The sequence below is a fragment of the Balaenoptera borealis genome (assembly GCF_965194805.1).
Source record: "Balaenoptera borealis genome assembly, chromosome: 4".
In the NCBI taxonomy this organism is placed as follows: Eukaryota; Metazoa; Chordata; class Mammalia; order Artiodactyla; family Balaenopteridae; genus Balaenoptera; species Balaenoptera borealis.
This window is the reverse complement of record NC_138861.1, coordinates 122536152-122554077: the sequence shown is the minus strand read 5'-3', so window position 1 is coordinate 122554077 and position 17926 is coordinate 122536152. Positions and strand designations below refer to the sequence as shown.

The following is a 17926-nucleotide window of genomic DNA, read 5'->3' as shown; positions in this document are numbered from 1 at the left end:
ATTTTTATTCTTTCCTTTCAAATCTGCTTTTGGACTTACTCTTTCCTACCCTGGATGAAATATTTGACAGGTAGAATAGCTTTCTGGTTCCTTCAATCACAAGAAAGTCTCATTTTAGCAACTAAAAATTGTTGTCAAGTATAGTATCAAAATTTAGGATTCTTATCTAATTTAGGGTTCTCCTGTCCCCCAGCTTAGGCCTGACCAGGAATGGGGGAAGCATGCTCTACCTCTTTATAATTTAGTAATTCTACTTCCTCTTCCACTCCTAGGTATGATTTCCCACTTCTCTGGGGAAGAAAGATAAGAGGTAAGAAAAGTTTTACTTGACTGATATAGTTGTATCTGGCAACAAAGTGGAAGCTGCATTGCCTTCTCTAACCTAGCCTCAAAAGTCCTGCAATGTCATTTCTGCCACATCCAGCTGGTTAAAAGAGAGTCACAAGGATACCCAGGGTTAGGGGCAGGGGGCATAGATAAGACGTGTGTCAAAGATGACAGCTAGACAGTTGTTGGCTCTTATTCTCTGGGGGTGCTTTTTTTCCTGGGACCTTCCTGCTGAAGGACCTATGACTGCAGTTCCCTTTAAACAAGTAATGTTCCCATATCTGGCTCTTTTTGAGTCCCCCTTTAGCCATAAGCTTCCAGCAATATGTCTCCCTACTGGGGGCCTTTGGCTTCTCCAGGCTCACCTCTCACACACCAGGCTGCCTTTCTGACCCTGGATCCACATCTGGGTCCCGGGAGACAAACTCCTTTGCCTACTGTCATTGGAACTGTAAATATTGCTAATGCAGCTCTCTCTGCTATTTACAGACTAATAATAGTTACAGCCTTGCATCTTTGGACTTCCTGCAGAGGCAGAGTCCAATCTCTGGTCTCCCAATCTTCAGAGGCTGTAGGCCAAGTTTTTTGAGAGGTTCAGAGAAGCTCCTGTCACCTGGATTAAGGTGAAGGAAAGTACTTTTTCCTCCCCTTCCCCATCTCCTCCCCTCTGTAGCACCCAGAACAATTTCCAAAGGCCCTCTCTTTATAGGATTTTTCAGTTTCAATATTTACAGAAATGGAGGTGGGAGTTTAAGCAATGTTGGTAGACTCAGTTTCACAGTCCTTAGGATGTATTGCTTTGGAGGTCTTGCTCCTTAATTTGGACATTGTGCTTAGACTTCAGGGCCACTGGTGAAACTCCAAGACAAAAGAGTCCTGTTTTAATATCTTGCTACCCTTCAGCCAAGATTAATAAAGCAGAATGCCATTTTCCTCATAGTGGTGTTTAATAAGTCCTAAAAATGATTGGTCAGACTTGCCCAAGTTTAGAGGAAGGATTTTTCAGGGGTATTTCAAAGCCAATGGAGGTCACACAGCATTTTGAGACAAGTTTGTGAGACGAAACTTATGAAGGGAGCTTTGGGAGAGATTTCAAGAGGCCTGTGTTCTCTTTGTAATCCAAATCCTTGCATGTCTCCTCTAATCTACTCTTTACGTTGTGGTGAAGGGGTCATTCTAAAGTGAAAATCTATTTGTGTAATTCCCCTTTGATGTTTTCTGTATCTCCTTAAAAATAAAGGCCAAGTTCTTTAGTTTGACGTAGAAGATTCTTCAGGATCTAGCCCGTGGCAATCTTTGAAGCCCTAGCTCTCACCAATACACTGGAGGAAGAAAGAACCCAGGCGTGGGATAGGATGAATGAGTGATCAGAACTATCCTTCTCCTTCCCTAATCAGTCAGGCCAAATATGGCTGGTGCCAGGAGGGAAAGGAACCAACACAGAGTTGGACTGAGATTGACGCTTTAAATTTTGGATTAGGTAAGGTTAGACATTAACAGCTGGATGTGACCACCAACCTATGAAATCTGCTTAAGATGTTAAAATATAGGAAAGAGAGATTTTATAGTGCATGGTGAAAAGGAGTAAAACAAAAATTGTTTCATGTTTCTACTCCACTAATTTTAGATCATTCGATAAATAATCTTAAAAATGTAAGCATCATTTAGCAGGGACAGACCTTAGGGGAGTGGTGAATGGGAGTGTGGAAGTTGGAAGGTTTGAGTACAGGTTTATTTATAATATAATTTTGCTGAGAAGTTGAAATTTGAAACCACACTGTAAATTATCTAGCAATATGGTTCTTTGAATAGACATTCTGGATTAAAGAAAAAAATTGATTTCAGAAGAGGTATATGAGGTCAAGTCCATATTATAGGATTTTTCCCATTGCTCACTAATTTCCACCATGTTAGACTTCCTCAGTTTCTTAATGTGGCAAGTTCTTTGTTGTCCTAGGGCCTTTGCATGTGTTCTGCTTAGAAGACCGCCCCCCACCCCAAATCTTCTCCTAGCTAACCTCTGTGAATCCTTTAGCTTTCAAATAACATATTCTATTTTTAGAGAGATCTTCTCTGACTCCCTCAGTGTAAATTGGGTGCCCCCTTGTTATAATCACATATGTTCCCTCTGTCTTTTCTTTCTTTCTTTCTTTCTGGCTCACTATAATTTGTAATTACATATTTATTTTTGTGTTTATTTGTCTCATGTCTGATTTCACAACTAAATGATAAGCCTCATGAAGGTGAGACTATAATTGTTTTATTCATCACTATATAAGCAACACCTAGCAGAACGCTTGAAACAGAAAGTATTCAATGAATATTTTTTTTGAAATAGGAATAGATCAAAGTGTTTGCTTGATTATGCTAAAACTTTCACAGTATTTCTGTGACCAGGCTACTAATAGTGAGAGAGAATGAATAATTTAGAAAATAGATGTTTGAGCAACTTCAATTTAGGTGGTGTGCAGCATAAATTAAAGGATAGAAGCACAGGCTTGAGGCAAGGGATTTTAAAAAAATTCTTCAAGTAGCCTCAATGAATAGAGCTGGATACTACTTGTGAAACAGACTTCATTTCTTATGCTCCTTGATTCTACATCTCTGAGAGGCCTTAAAGGACACTTATGAAATGACCTATTGTAAAAAAGAAAAAGCAAAGTGATTGGGGGGATAGGGATCTTTCTATTTTGTTTGAAACAAATTGTGTATGGTGGAAAACATGTAGAACTGAAATTAGGGGGGAACAACTCTAGCCTTTATAATGATTTTGAATCAAATAAATATTGACCAAGAGTGCTTTATAAATAATAGTATAGTAACATGCTGTGGAATAAGAAGTGGTCTGTGAAAGGAAAAAAAGGCCAGAATTTGAAATCAAGAGGTTAATTTTTTTTTAATATAGAGCGTTTCTTTATCATTGTTATTAAATCCTATAATGGAATAGAAATATTTAGCATTCACACAATGATTCATAACCTTGCAATTTAGGATACACCCAAAAAGTACCACATGGGCTTATGTGAGGAAATTATTTTATAAATTTTTGGGAAGTGGGTTTAGGAAGAAACGAGGGTTAGAATGAAGTTTGGTTTGTAAGGTCACAGCGAAGAAAATTTGTTTATTTCTACCCACAAGTTGAGCCAATTCCCAGACGTCAGATTACTAGCCAGGTTCCAGAGGAAACGGCTGTTGACCTTTACATCTTGTTCACTGCCACTGAAAGTTGAACTTTCAAGTTGCTTTTGGTAGAGGCATGGGGGAACTCTCCTTTGTCCCTGCTCTTTCTGTGTAATATCCAGATGGCCTCAGCCATCTATAACAGACGTGTCCTGAAGTGCCATTTCCTGGAATAACAAGCAGTATGGCTAATATCCAACTTTGAACTCTTATTCTTGCCAGGTGCTATGAGCTAAGAACTTTGATTTGGATTATTTCATTTAATTCTCATTAGATATTTCTGATGTAGGTATTATTATCGTCATCTCCATTTTAAAGATATAAACTGGAGGCTTAAGGAAGCTAAGCCACTTACCTAAGGCTATACAACTAATAAGTAACAGAGACAAGATCTGAACCCAGGTAGTTTGATCCTAAACCCTGTACTGCCTCGCCTAATGGCTGGTCATCAGAGAATTCACTCTCTGTGATGGAAGTAGTGCAAGCTTAATGGATAGAATTGTAGATGAATGTTTAGTGCTATGTGATCTACATTAGTCTTATGCAGGTCAGAGTGGAACTGCCAAAGGTCAGGAATGTTCGGTATAAACAATCTATATTGCTTGTTCTTCATGTGCAAAGTACTCCCTAAGAACCCTGCAGCCACTCCAACCTCCCCAAATCCCATGAACAGACTTGTGTACTGGAACTGGAGGACTGCTGCTAAAGTCATTACGTCGCCTTGTTCCTCAGGCATCTGAAAGAGCAGGAACTGTAGACTGCCTATTATTTCCCTCCTTCTCCACCTCTCATGGGGTAAAGCTTGGGAGAGGGGGAACGGTACATGCTCTTTGAGAAAAATAGAGAGTACAGCGGGCTACTCTTTCACCATCTTCTCTTTGAGACCTTGCATTGGACTCAAATCCCCTGAGAATTACTCCTGAATAAAAGACCATACTTCTTTAAGTTTTTGGTTTTTTTTTCCTCTGAATCATTAATGCCGCAGGTTCTGGGAAGTCTTTGCCTACACAAGTGCTTCAGTGCCAACAGTCTTTAAGTTGAGTATAAATAATTGAGCATTTGTTTTGGTATTTGAGTACATCCCAATTTGACTTTAACTTCTTCTTATTACAACAGGAAATCCAGAAATCCACTATTTCCATTCTTAAGATTTTTCTTTTTTGGTAGCTCTAAATATTTGAAAATGGTCATGGTGAGGATTAATTATATAAATATTTCCCCCATAATCTTTGTGAAGTGTGAACACTGAAAGAAAATTAGAGTTAAAATGAAGCAAATCATGTCATTCCAAACTGAATGAAGGACTTTTTATTTGACAATACAGAAAGTTTTTGATGAATTATTATTTTAATATGTAAAATATTAAGCACAAATGAAAAACTGAAATATTATCCATCAAATACTTGTACCCAAAGTCTAGCAAAATATCATGAGAGATAGGTTCAATTGAAGTAATCTCCACCTCAAGGATGGTGTTCAAAGGTATCACTCCCCTAGGAGAGTTGCTCCACACTCCTGACCCTTGATCCCTGATTGGGATCCCTGGCTCCAGACACCCAACACTGCTTCACCTTATTTTATTGTCTCTCAGAATGCCCTAGAATGGCTCTCTTTGCTTTCCCAAGAATCTCTGTTATCAGCCCCTCCTATTCTCGGGGTCTCTGACTCTTGGATTTTGGATTTTATTTATTTATTTATTTATTCATTCATTCATTCATTCATTCTGCACTGTGTGCGGCTTGTGGGATCTTAGTTCTCTGACCAGGGATTGAACCTGGGCCCTAGGCAGTGAGAGCGCCGAGTCCTAACCACTGGACCACCAGGGAATTCCCAGGATTCTATTTAAAGTTGCTATTATTATACTGTGTAGGCCCTTACTTAAAACTGTAGACTCTCAAATTCATCTACTTTCTTTTTCAGAATTAGATCCTGAGAAAAATAACAGCAGCTCCCTTCTGCTTTCATTCTTCCCGCCCTTGACAAAATAGAAACCTAGTACTCTCAAAATGAAAATATTCTTTCTCATAAATTGGTTCTACTTTCCTGTTGCAACTGCCCTTGATCAATGTCTTGTGTGTACACTTAATTCTGCTTCCCTCAGCAGGGAATTCCTGAGTAACAACTCTCAGAGAAGAATCAACTCATTGCAATTGCATCTTATCCACTGACCAGTGGCTCAGGTAAGAAGTTTTGTTTTCCTTAGTTTTCCCTGATGGGAAGTAACTTTAAACATACTTCTTGCAATGTTTGAATATAACTTTAAGCTAATGCACAAAGCTTCAAAGAAATTTCACTTTTGCTGTGGACAACTTAAGCTATGTTCATGCTCAGCCTCATTCTCTCCTAGTTTTATTCTCTAGGTTTCATTTCTTAGGATAACTTAAAGGAGCCAGGGTGGACTTATCCATTGGACATAGTAGACACAGTGTATAGGGCCCATGACATGGTTAGGGGCCCACAAAAATATTTTAACTCTGTTTTAAGTTCAGTAAAAAAAAAAAAAGAAAACATTTAATGATTAATCTAGCCTGGAGTATATGTGTCTTTATATCAAAGCAATCATAAAATATTTTATAATTTATATGTGTTTTCTGGAGGAAAGAGCCCATGAAGGCAATAGTACCTAAAGCTCACAAAAATCATAATACACACGGAAATTTGCTAGCTGCTTTACTGCAAATAAACATCTCTTAACTTACAACCATATTTGACATTCTTCAGATTTTTATGTTTGTCGATTTGATGATCTGTTCCATTCCTGGCTAAATTATGCAATTTATTGGTCATAAATTAAAACTAGCGTAGCATGTAGAATTCTGAGTAAGGACAATACATAAGCCTTCAGATATTGATCTGGTATTTTAATTTGGTTTTAGTCTTTCCTTAACACAAGTTTTTCTTGTTATTTTATTTTAAACAGGGTACTAAATTTACTATCATTGGCAATATGCTTTTTTTTAAACCAAAACCACGGTGCCACCTACTGGTAGTTTAAAGAACAGTTCTATATGCATAGATTAAGAGGAACTATGGGTTGAATTCTATGGCCCCAGCAATTGATAAAATGAAGACAGACAGCTCACACTACCCTTTTCTCCTCTTGATGATTCAGTGTCTCTTCACTCTGTCTCTTAAAAGTCAGGTTTCTACTGAACCATAACCTCTGAACTCTGTAATCTCTAATCTCTGAAAATCTTGATTTTTTCCTTAGAGTTGCCTTTTCAGCAGCTAATTGAACTGGATGTCTTTTCAACTCCAGGTGAAAGTGATCAGTTACATTAAGGTTGCTGTTAAGCCATCTCCTTGCACAGTACCTTGTAGAGTTCAGGAAGTCTACCTCTGCCTGATCTCTCATAGGGTGATTTTTGGTCTCACTTTGTCTTTATTTCTAGAAACTGCCTTCTTTGTCTACATCTTCTGTTTTTTGAAGTTCAGCTCATTTACCTAACTCCCATCATTGTAATCTATCCCTTTCTCTGTGGAAAATTTCTCACTGACCTATTACTGGCTTTGGAATTTCTTCTTGGCTATATTTTTATCCCCTGGCTGGATATTTCCTGACATTAACTCTCAGATGCTCTATCCTCTTAAGGACCTAGAGTCTCAGGTTGGACCAGTTCTTGGTCTACCAATAGTTCCCATGCTGTCTGCTTATCGGAATGTCTGGGGGCCTTTGTTACAAGTCCAGATACCCAGGTCTTTGCCTAAGAGATTCGATTGAGTCAGTCTGTTGGAGGCTCTGGGAGTCTGCATTTTGATAAATATCTTAGGAGATTTCTGGTGCAGCTGTTGTATTTGGGAACCACAAGCCCACAGGATAGTCTCGTATTTTGCTATATCTACTTGTCATTCTTCTGTATGCACTTTCCTCCCTCCTCATTCTTTCTCTTCTTGCCCCTTCCTAGCTGTAAAATTTCTTCTTATCTTTTAAATACCAGGTCAAATATTTGGGGGTCTCTCTTACCCTCCTCTTGCCTTTCCTTTTCACTGAGCAAAATTAGTCTCTCATCTGTGCCACTATTCCCCAATTAGAGCCCATATCACATTGTCAGATTCACAGCCTGAATCCAGATATTTACAACATAGTAAGATAGCAAGTTATTTTTAAAACAAGGTACATGGAGCCCTTCCTGCCTCAGAATCATCTAGGGTGTGTGATCAATGAAAGATTCCTACCCCAGATTTATTGACTCAGAATCTCTGGGGGTACAGTCTGCAACCAGTAAAACAAATAGTACAGCTGAGTATCTTCTATCCATTAAAGTTTGAGAACCACTGCTCTATCAGCTGCAGAAACTCAAGACATCAGCTGAAGTGGCAATCCATCCATGAACTGCATTAATCGACAAGACATATGCCAGGAGGTCAGGAGCACTCAGAGCTTTATTGGCAGCAAGGCCAAGGGTTTGGCTTCAGTGATCAGTGTTGCAGTTAATGATAGTGGTACAAGTGCTTCCCTTTTTTATCCCCCCTATACTGATTTGCTTTTAATCAGGCCTCCTGATAAAAAAAAAAAAAGAAATGAGGTAAAAGAAGATATGCTTGTGAGCAGCATCTTTTATTTTAAATTAATTAATTTATTTGTTTTTATTTTTGGCTGTGTGGGGTCTTCGTTGCTGTGCACGGGCTTCCTCTAGTTGAGGCAAGCCAAGCGAGGGCTACTCTTCATTGCGGTGCGTGGGCTTCTCGTTGTTGTGGCTTCTCTCGTTGCAGGGCATGGGCTCTAGAGTGCAGGCTCAGCAGCTGCGGCGCGCAGGCCCAGCTGCTCCGCAGCATGTAGGATCCTCCCAGGCCAGGGATCGAACCCATGTCCCCTGCATTGGCAGGCGGATTCTTAACCACTGCGCCACCAACGAAGCCTTCAGCACCTTATTGATTTATTAAATTATAGGTCTTCTCCAAAAACCTTAAAATTCCATGGGCTTAGGATATGTCTGAATATTAAGTTTAAGAAAATGATTTGTATAATAGTTATTCCTGTCTTTATTTCCCTTTTGTGCATTTCTTGAGGACAAGGACTGTGTTTTGTTTTTTTTTTTTCTTTATTCCTCCTTAGCCTTTTTAACCTAAAGTCTCCAGATGTTTTGTAAAACAACATTCTCATTTTTCACCTTGGGAGACTTTAGCAGGTAAATGGGATTAAATATCTTCGCATGGTTCTTTAGTAAACAATAGAGGAATCACCGTGTATTCTCTCTCCTGGACCAGTGCCCAGTTGAACTCATTTTCCAATAACAGTGCAAATAATATAAACTTGTCAATTAAACACAGGCATATATTTGAAGAAGATAAAAAATAATAAAACAGGCAAAACTCGATTTGACAATTCAATTAGTCTATAATATTGATTAAATGCCTACTATGTGTCAACAGAATCACAAAGAACCCTAGTCTCTTCCTTTGAGAATCTACAAACTATATAGAAAAAAATATACTCATACATAATCCTCATACAGACAGAGATGAAAAATTTCTTCATAATACTGACTTTTAAGCCAATTTTATAAGATTGGAGCAAATACTGATAGTTAGCTTCCTTCTTCCACGCACTTCCATTTCATTTCCCACTACAGTTCAGTTCTTCTCAACGGCACTCGTCTCTCAACTGGACGAACATCTTCTAACTGGTATTTCAGCATCCAGTCCATGCTGTAGAATGTTGCCACATTATTTTTCTAAAACATTGCTTTTATCGTGTGATTCCCTGCTAAAAGCCCTACTTCAGTTTTATTGCATCACTTATTATAGGGTCAAGTTCCATTGCCCCTCTTAAAGTCTGCTGACAACCTACCTTTCCAGTGTGTCGCCACTCTTCCCTGTATGAATCATATGCTCCAGATATGTGACCACATGCTTCCCTCTTCCTCTGCATCCTTCAATGTTCAAGAAGCCTAGGTCAGCACGCTTCCCTCCTCTAACATCATATTATTTTATACTTCTCTGTCTAAGCAACTTTATTTCCCTTTGTCTGGAAAACGCTATCCTGCCATCTTCTCACCGGTAATCCTTATTCACCTTTCAGGAAACAGTTCAGATGTCAGCTTCTGACAAGTCCCCACTCCAGCCCCCTGCAGGATGCTCTCTTTTTATGTCTCATATCACAGTGTGAGTAGGTCTCTGCTGTCACACCTGCCACCTCACATGGAAATGATCATTTACATGCACATCTTCCCCCACTAAATAACAGTAAATAACTCGAGGATAGAGACTTTATTCATTTTTATATCTTAACATATGGTAGTGATCAATGATTGTGTCTTTAACTGATCTGAACTAAGAGCTTCTCTAGGAAGTTCATCTCAGCCTGAACTTCCTTCTCCAAACTCCAGTAGCATTTATCTATGCCTTCTTACTTAACATACTTTTGCTAATTCCTGTATATGGACTCTTTCTGTTGGAAGTGACTGAAAATCCAACTCATATCAGCTTAAGCAAAAAAAGGGAATTTATTGGGTCATTAATCTAGAAGTCTAAATTATAGAGTTGTCTTCAGGAATAACTGGTTTCAGGAAGTCACCCGATGTCAGCAGGACCTGGCTTCTACCCTTGACTTAACTCTGCGTTCCTCTGGTAGCCATATAGGCTCACATCCTCCCCCATCCAAGTCCAGGGGAAAAGAGCATGCCTCCCTCCTCTCCTCCCCATCATCCCTAGAAAAGCTTGGGGACTAGCTCTGATTGAACCTGTTTGGTTCAATAAGGCAGAGAAACAAAACACCACCCTTATTGCTGGTGAAAAATCATTTCAGCAATAGAAGTTTATCTTAGTGTGAGAGCAAAATTGGTTTAACAACTGAACCCGAGACTATTGCAGATTAGCCACCAGGCCATGACAATAGTAAATTGGCCCAAGCCTTTCTTGCAACCTTTTTCCCCCCTGTAAGGGCTCAGCCTGTCCCTTGGGAGGCAAAGCAGACCCCTTGTTTTCACAGACCAGCTCTTAAGAGAATACCTGGAATTGTGGAGATGAACATGTCCAGTGTTCTCTTCCCACCTGTAACAATCAGGTAAGTCTCTTCACCTCTCCTTGGTTGGAGTGAGGAAAGGGGGAAAAGAGGGCTGGTTACAATATTTGAATGTCCTTAAGACACAAGGGAACTGTCAAGAGTGAGGAGGAAGTTACTCCTTCCTGATGGTGTCCATCCCTGAAACATTCTCTGCGTCCAGAAGACAGCGGAGTGGCCTGTCTGAGTCACGTGGACACCCCCAAAGGTGATGTGGAGTCTACACCACTTGCATTCCATGGACTGACAAGAACTTGCTGCAAAACAAAATCCAGATGCAAATACTGCAAACGAGCAAACTGAGCCTGAAGGCAGAAACAACAAACTTGTACTACATAATTTATGTTGGTTGTTTTTATAAGGTAAGCACCCTGAGTTTTCTCATTTGTGAAATGGGAAGAATAATAATATCTATTCAAGTGTTATTATGAGGATTTGGTGAGACAATGTGTGTAAAAGTACTATGGTGGTCCCATGGAGCTCGGTGGAAGTGAGCCCTTTGACCCTAAGTCGTATAAAATTATGATTTATTGAGAAAAATGCAAAGAACACATGCTCAGGAAAAAAAACAAACAACAAACCAAAACCAAAACAAAACAAAACAGGAGTTATCAGCTGGGTATGCTTAGTGAGCCTAACTTCCCAGTTCCTTAGGGTCAAATGTGGGGTTACTTGGCCATGCCCTCCAGGAAGAGACCCAGCCAGGTTGGAGGAAATGCCAGAGGCAGTGTCTTATACTCAATAAAATCTCCTAAAATTCCAGCATAATTGCTTTGGATGGTTGTAAACATAGCCTTTAGAAAGCTTAGTCTAGAAATTATGAATAATAAAAATTTATAAGCATATGCCTATATGCCTTTAGAAAGTTATGTGACCTGGATCTAGCATCATATATTCTGGTAAAATTTGTACTAAACTACTAATGCTTAGTCCACAGATTCTATGTAATAATAACTATGCATTCTTTGGTATATGTTTTTTCCAACACCACCAAGTAATTAATTCAACTCTGACACCATCTACCTGGAGATAGCATCCAATCCCACAGGTTAAGGGCTCAGTCTCACAAGACTGCCCACTGCTTCCACTTCAGATGCCAATCACAAGTTCAAGTTTTCACCTGTGCTTCTGATCGACCAGCTATAGATCTGAAGTTCCCATGACACACTCCTTGAGTTCTATTAATAGGCTAGAGTGGCTCACAGAACTCAGAGAAACCTTTTACTACTATATTACCAGTTTATTATAATAGGACATAACTCAGGGATAGCCAGATAGAAGAGATGTATAGGGCAAGGTATGTGGGAAGGGGCGTGGAACTTCCATGCTCTGTGGGTTTGCCATTCTCCCCAAATCTCTACATGCTTACCAACCCAGAATCTCTCTGAACCCAGTCCTATTGTGTTTTTATGGAGTCTTCATTACATAGGCACGATTGATCAAATCAGTGGTGTTGGCAGTTGATTCAACCTCCAGCCCTTCTCCCCTTTAAGGTCAGGGGGTGGGACTGAAAGTTCCAACCCTCTGATCACATGGTTGGTTCTCCTGACAACCGGCCCCCATCCTTAGGTGCTTTCCAAAAGCCACCTCATTAACATAAATTCAGGTGTGGTTAAAAGGGGTTTGTTGTGAATATCAAAACACTTTTATGACTTTTATCATTTGGGAAATTCCAAGAGTTTTAGGAGTTCTATGCCAGAAACAGAAACAAAGATCAAATACATATTTCTTATTATAAATCACAATATTATACGTCCCATATGCCCAGTTGTGTTTATGCAAGAATGTGAAGGTAGTCCAAAGATGCAAAGTGACAGGAAGAGAACTCTGTGATCCCCATCCAGGAAGTGCCAAACTATTATCTCAGTGTGGCTTTCCCTGAAGTATGACCCTGATGAAAGGGAAAGGTAATGCAAGATTTTGACCTCATTAGAAGAAGTAATGTTGAAAAAATGCCAATTTCAATTACAGCTCCTGAGAATGCCTAGGGCTGGCTGCTCTCTCATACTGCTAGTAGAAGCATAACTTGATTTAACCATTCTAAAGGGTGGTTTTACAATACATATCAAAAGCTATAAGTGTCATACCTTTCAAACAAAAATTCCACTTCTAAGAATTTATCCTAAGGATGTGTATAGATATCTTTTGTGGTATCTGCCCAGCCCATGCCCTCCTTCTCTGGACACTGGGGGAAGACTCCATGTCATAGTGCTTGAGGAGAGAAAGTCAATACGTACAAGGATGAGAAGAATTAAGCAAAGAGGACTTCCAGGCTAAGAACACATACTCTCTGCTTCAAAGAGCAATGATAGATAATCTTTATAAGCAGATATCTGTGAGGACCTTACCAACTCAAAAACAAGGTAAACACCTCCATGGACCACAAATGGAAAACCATAGTAGTGAACAGGGATGAAGTCAAGAGCCTGCCAGACATTAGATGCCAATGTGGACACAAAGACAGCAGAAGTTGACTGAGGTTATGGAGGAGACACAGACCCCTGTCACTGCCCCACCACTCATACTGAAGAAGGCTCCTTTTGCAGAGAGAATGTAGCAGTCATTCCACAGGGACAGAGCCCTCAAGTGAGAGAGACAGATGGGTTGGAAGTATTAAGTAGCCATTTCTGGAGCTGATAAACAGTGAATGAATGAATAAGACTTCAGGGCCTCTTGGCCCTGAAGTGAGAAACAGGACTCCCATTGCAAACACATGAAATAAGAATACACATGAGAAAAAGAGACATAAGTATAGGATACAGGACAGGCAAGGAAAGTAGCCTACTCACATTAGTTACATGACATCTAGAAGTTTCTTAGAAGGAATTGGAGATTGCTATTAGAACCTACTGTGTATCTTTTATACATTATTTAAGATGAACATCAATTGTAAATTCTGTCTCTCAGACACATGTGTAGAGGCAGAGAAAATGGGTATCCTCTGAAAGAAGCAATGAGATGGCAATTTCTGGTGATTTTACAGCACCTCCTGTACCGGTTCCTCATGAGACTGAATACATGAGCTTGTGGGTTTTGTGCAGTAATGCTGGATCCTTATATTAAGTTGCACTTCTCTACTTAATCAGATCTGAGTGACTTTTTGTTCATTACAACAAACAAAACCTTGGCTAAACCAGAAAATCTGGACCCAGATTTTATATATGCGTGTGTTTCGTGACGAAGTATGTTTAACAGTGGAAAACTGGAAACGATCTAAATGTACCAAATAGGGAAAGGTTAAGTAAGTGATGGTGCGTTCATACACTGGAATGGCAGGCAGCCATTAAAAAGCATATTTTCAGAGACATTAAAGATTGGGCAAAGGTACATGACATGTTATTTGATGAAGCAGTCCCAAGTTTTTTTAAACCAATTACTTACTTAATTAATTATTTTTGGCTGCGTTGGGTCTTTGTTGCTGTGCGTGGGCTTTCTCTAGTTGTGGCGAGCGGGGGCTACTCTTCGTTGCGGTGCATGGGCTTCTCATTGCAGTGGCTTCTCGTGTTGCAGGGCATGGGCTCTAGGCCCGTGGGCTTCAGTAGCTGTGGCACAAGGGCTCAGTAGTTGTGGCTTGCGGGCTCTAGACCGTAGACTCAGTAGTTGTGGCGCACGGGCTTAGTTGTTCTGCGGCATGTGGGATCTTTCCGGACCAGGGCTCAAACCCGTGTCCCCTGCATTGGCAGGTGGATTCTTAACCACTGCGCCACCAAGGAAGTCCCCAGTGCCAAGTTTTTCCTCGTCATCTCTTTCTCTGACATCCTGCCTCCTCTGAGATTGTAATTTCTATTACGTCTCACTTCTTGCCATTTCCCTTGATTTTCTTTCTTAAAACACAACTCATATAAACATTCATATAGATGCGACTTTATTAAACACTCAGGGGTATAAATGGCAAGGGGTTTGCATCATGGGCCAGCAGGACACCCCATGGCAACAATGTTAGGACCAAATAATAGACACTCTTATTCTTAAATGTGTTTCGGGAATTCCCAGTGCTGGGAAGTTCTCATTGGTATTGCTCTCCCAGGTCCAGGTCCTAGCCTTCTCCTGTCCTGATGGAACCTTTCTCTTCCTCACCAGCCTCCTTTCCTTTCTCCTCCTCTTGGCTCCGTCACTCTTCTCTTAAGCTCCTGCATGGCCCAGGGAATCTCAAAATCCTTTTACTTATTACGCAAAGCGATCTAATTTAATCATTTTTCTGCTTTCCATACTAAGCCCTGGGGCCCATCACTTCACAATAAAAGAATCCATTAAGGAACAAAATGAAAAGTCCTCTTCAAGAAAACCTCTGCTTCCATCTTTTAAATAACATCTCTTTGCTCTCTTTATTATATCTATACCTCCCACTGCCCCACTCCCCCACTCCCCGAAAGAAGACTGGGAAGATATATAAGAAAAATAAAACAGGGTTTATCTCTGAGTGATGAGAACTATTTTTCTTCTCTATTCTTTTTATATCTTTAAATTTCTACAGTGTACACATAGCTTTTAAAAATGAAAACAAAAAAGGTATGAAAATTACAATTCTGGAAGTGTATTAATCAGGATAGGCAAGCTGCTGAAAAAAGCCTCAAAAATTTTAGGAGCTTACACCCATATGAAATTATTTGTTGCTCACATAATAGTTCTACTTGGGTGTTCCTGGTCTCCTTCACATGCTGACTTGGGACGCTAGGCTTTCTCTATCGGGTGGCTCTGCCATTTTCTAGGGTCTTAGATCCCTCTATTGGATCTACTGAATCTAGCCAGCAAACAAGAGGCGCAATAGTGGTAGAAGATTGGCAGGAACTTATTTTGAGGGGCCAGGCCCTGAAGGGGCATATGTCACTTCTACTTACATAAGGCTGGGAAATGAAATCTAGCTGTGTGGTCAGAAGGCAGAAGAAATGGGGTTTAGTGAACAGATACACAGATAGCATGCTGGAGAGGAAATACTGGCTTTGGACACACACCTAGATTTAAATCTCAGCTTCTCTGGTAAAGTAATAGACTACTTTTTAGAGTTCAAATAATCAACATTTAACAAAAATTAGTTGGGATCTGTTAGTACTTCACACTGTTTTAGGTGCAGATAATACAGAGACAAAAATTAGCCCATATTTCTTCTTTTATGAGCATAAGAACATTGCAATGTAGTGGAATAAATGGAACAATTGATGTCTGTGTCAGGACACCCCTGCAACACAGGAGTGTGTGTGATCAATCCAATGAGAGATAGGAGTGAGGAGCCTGAAAAGCTTCTCAGAGGAGGTTCCTTATTAACCTGGACTTGAAGGTGCTCACCAGGAGAGTAGTGTTTGAGGAAGGGCATTTCTTCCTAAGGAAATGCATGTACAAGTCATGGGAGGTGAAAAAGATCATGCTCGGGAACCTTCTCATAAAATAGAAATCAAAGGAAGAGTCATAAAAAATTCTGCTGTATGTGTGAGTCAGCCAAATCCCAAATAATAAACACCCTGGAAAGTTCATCTTTGAGGAGATGAATCATTTCTCCTCTCGGGTCATGGGAATGATAAGCATTCAGGGGAGGAGGAAACATGGTCACAAATGAGGCCAAGGGTCACTGAGAAGAGAACACATTCCCTTCCTGAATCAGTTACTACGCTGTCCTCTCATACCTTAATAATGTTGGGACCTAACCAAGAAGTGTCATCAAGATTTTTTGTTTTGTTTTGTTTTTAAGTAACAAATTACTTAGCCTTTCTCTGGGATATAAAGTGTGAATGGAAGAATCCACACAGACAAAAATAAGTTGGATCGAGTTTGTGTGATAAATGCAGATATGTGTATTTTAAAGACCTACCAACTCTTCTTTTTAGCATGTGGTTAATAGACATATACTCTTGATAAACCTCAATTTTGAACAGTGCACATGAAGTGTGTATGTGTATATCTGTTTAAAACTCAAGTCAAGTTGAATTTCCAGGGGCCATATTCCAGATCAAGTGGATTCTTTCCCTCTTACTGCAGTGAGCGCACATGAAGTATTAAGAGCCACAGCACAAGCTCTCAGTGTGTTAACCAATTTTCCTTTCCACATTAAAGATTAACTTTCAGGCTTTCAAGAAACCATATGACAATGAGTAATCTATATATATGGGAAAAAAAGAGATGAAAACACAAAGCAGTAACAATAATGTTTGACTGAAATTTACATCATTTCCGGTATTTGTATACCTAATAGAAGATCTGCTGTCATCTAAATGGTCCTCTCCACCTCCTTTCTATCTGCTAATTATTAAAGTGCTACAACCTTGGGCTATTTATATCTATTCAGCAAGGCTTTAAATGTGAAACACATTGGCTACATGGATAGACTTAATTTGTTAGGACTCAGTTAGCTTTTTCCCAGGTAGGATAAAATATTTATAAAATAGATATTTTGTTAATGAGTACTAGATAAGAGTCAAGATATATTTTGAGTTTTATGAAGTTGGAGGAGGTTCCTTAACCCCTCTGGAACTCTTTTTTATTTCTTTTTTTCCATATGTAAAAGATGAGTTTTAAGATCCCTTTAAACTTGGTTTTGCTTAAACTGTTCCACTTTTTGTTTTTCCTTGAGGGATGTGAATAGTTGTCACATTTAGCATAATCATTGGTTTTAGGGTTTTTTCCTCCTACAATAACAGTTAACAGTAGTTACATGAGGCTTGTAAAATTATGAGAACTTTTTGTTTATCAGTATTTTCTAAATTTTATATGGCTATTTCTTACATAAGATTAAAACAATGGTAAAATATATATAACAAAATTTACCATTTTAATAATTTTTAAGTGTACTATTCAGTGACATTCAGTACACTCATATCATTGGCATCTAACACCACCGTCTGTGTTGAGAACTTTTTCATCTTCCCAAACTGAAACTCTGTATCCATTAAACAACAACTCCTATTCCTTTCTCCCAGTTCCTAGCATCTACCATTCTACTTTCTGTTTCTATGAATTTGCCTGCTCTAGGTACCTCATAAAAATGAAATCATGTAGTATCTGTCCTTTTGTGACTGGCTTCTTATTTCACTTAGCATAATGTCTTTAAGTTTCATCCATGTTGCAGCATGTGTCAGAATTTCCTTCCCCTTTAAGGCTGAATGATATTCCATTGTATGTGTATACCACGTTTTTCTGTTTATCCATTTAATGGACATTTGGGTTCTTTCTACCTTTTGGTTGCTGTGAATTATGCTGCCATGAACTTTGGTGTACAAATATCTGTTTGAGTCCTTGTTTTCAATTCTTTTGGGTATAAACCCAATTCCAGAAGTAGAATTACTGAACCATATGATAATTCTATGTTTAATATTTTGAGGAACCACCATGCTCAATATTAGTTTTGAGCATCAGCTGGACTGGTGAATGCTGCCTAGTTTTAATCTTCAAAGATGACTCTCGTTTGGCACAGACTAAGAGTTTCAA

At 39.4% G+C, this 17926-nt stretch overlaps 1 protein-coding gene across 1 annotated transcript in view; it reads left to right on the top strand.

Annotated features, from left to right (window-relative positions):
• Window positions 1–17926, top strand: part of LOC309627594 (uncharacterized protein) — a 694978-nt gene that overhangs the window by 160149 nt on the left and 516903 nt on the right. The window contains exons 8-9 of the mRNA XM_082389733.1: window positions 273–5687; window positions 10439–10872. The gene's annotated coding sequence lies outside the window, so the exon portion shown is untranslated. The remainder of the gene's footprint in view (window positions 1–272; window positions 5688–10438; window positions 10873–17926) is intronic.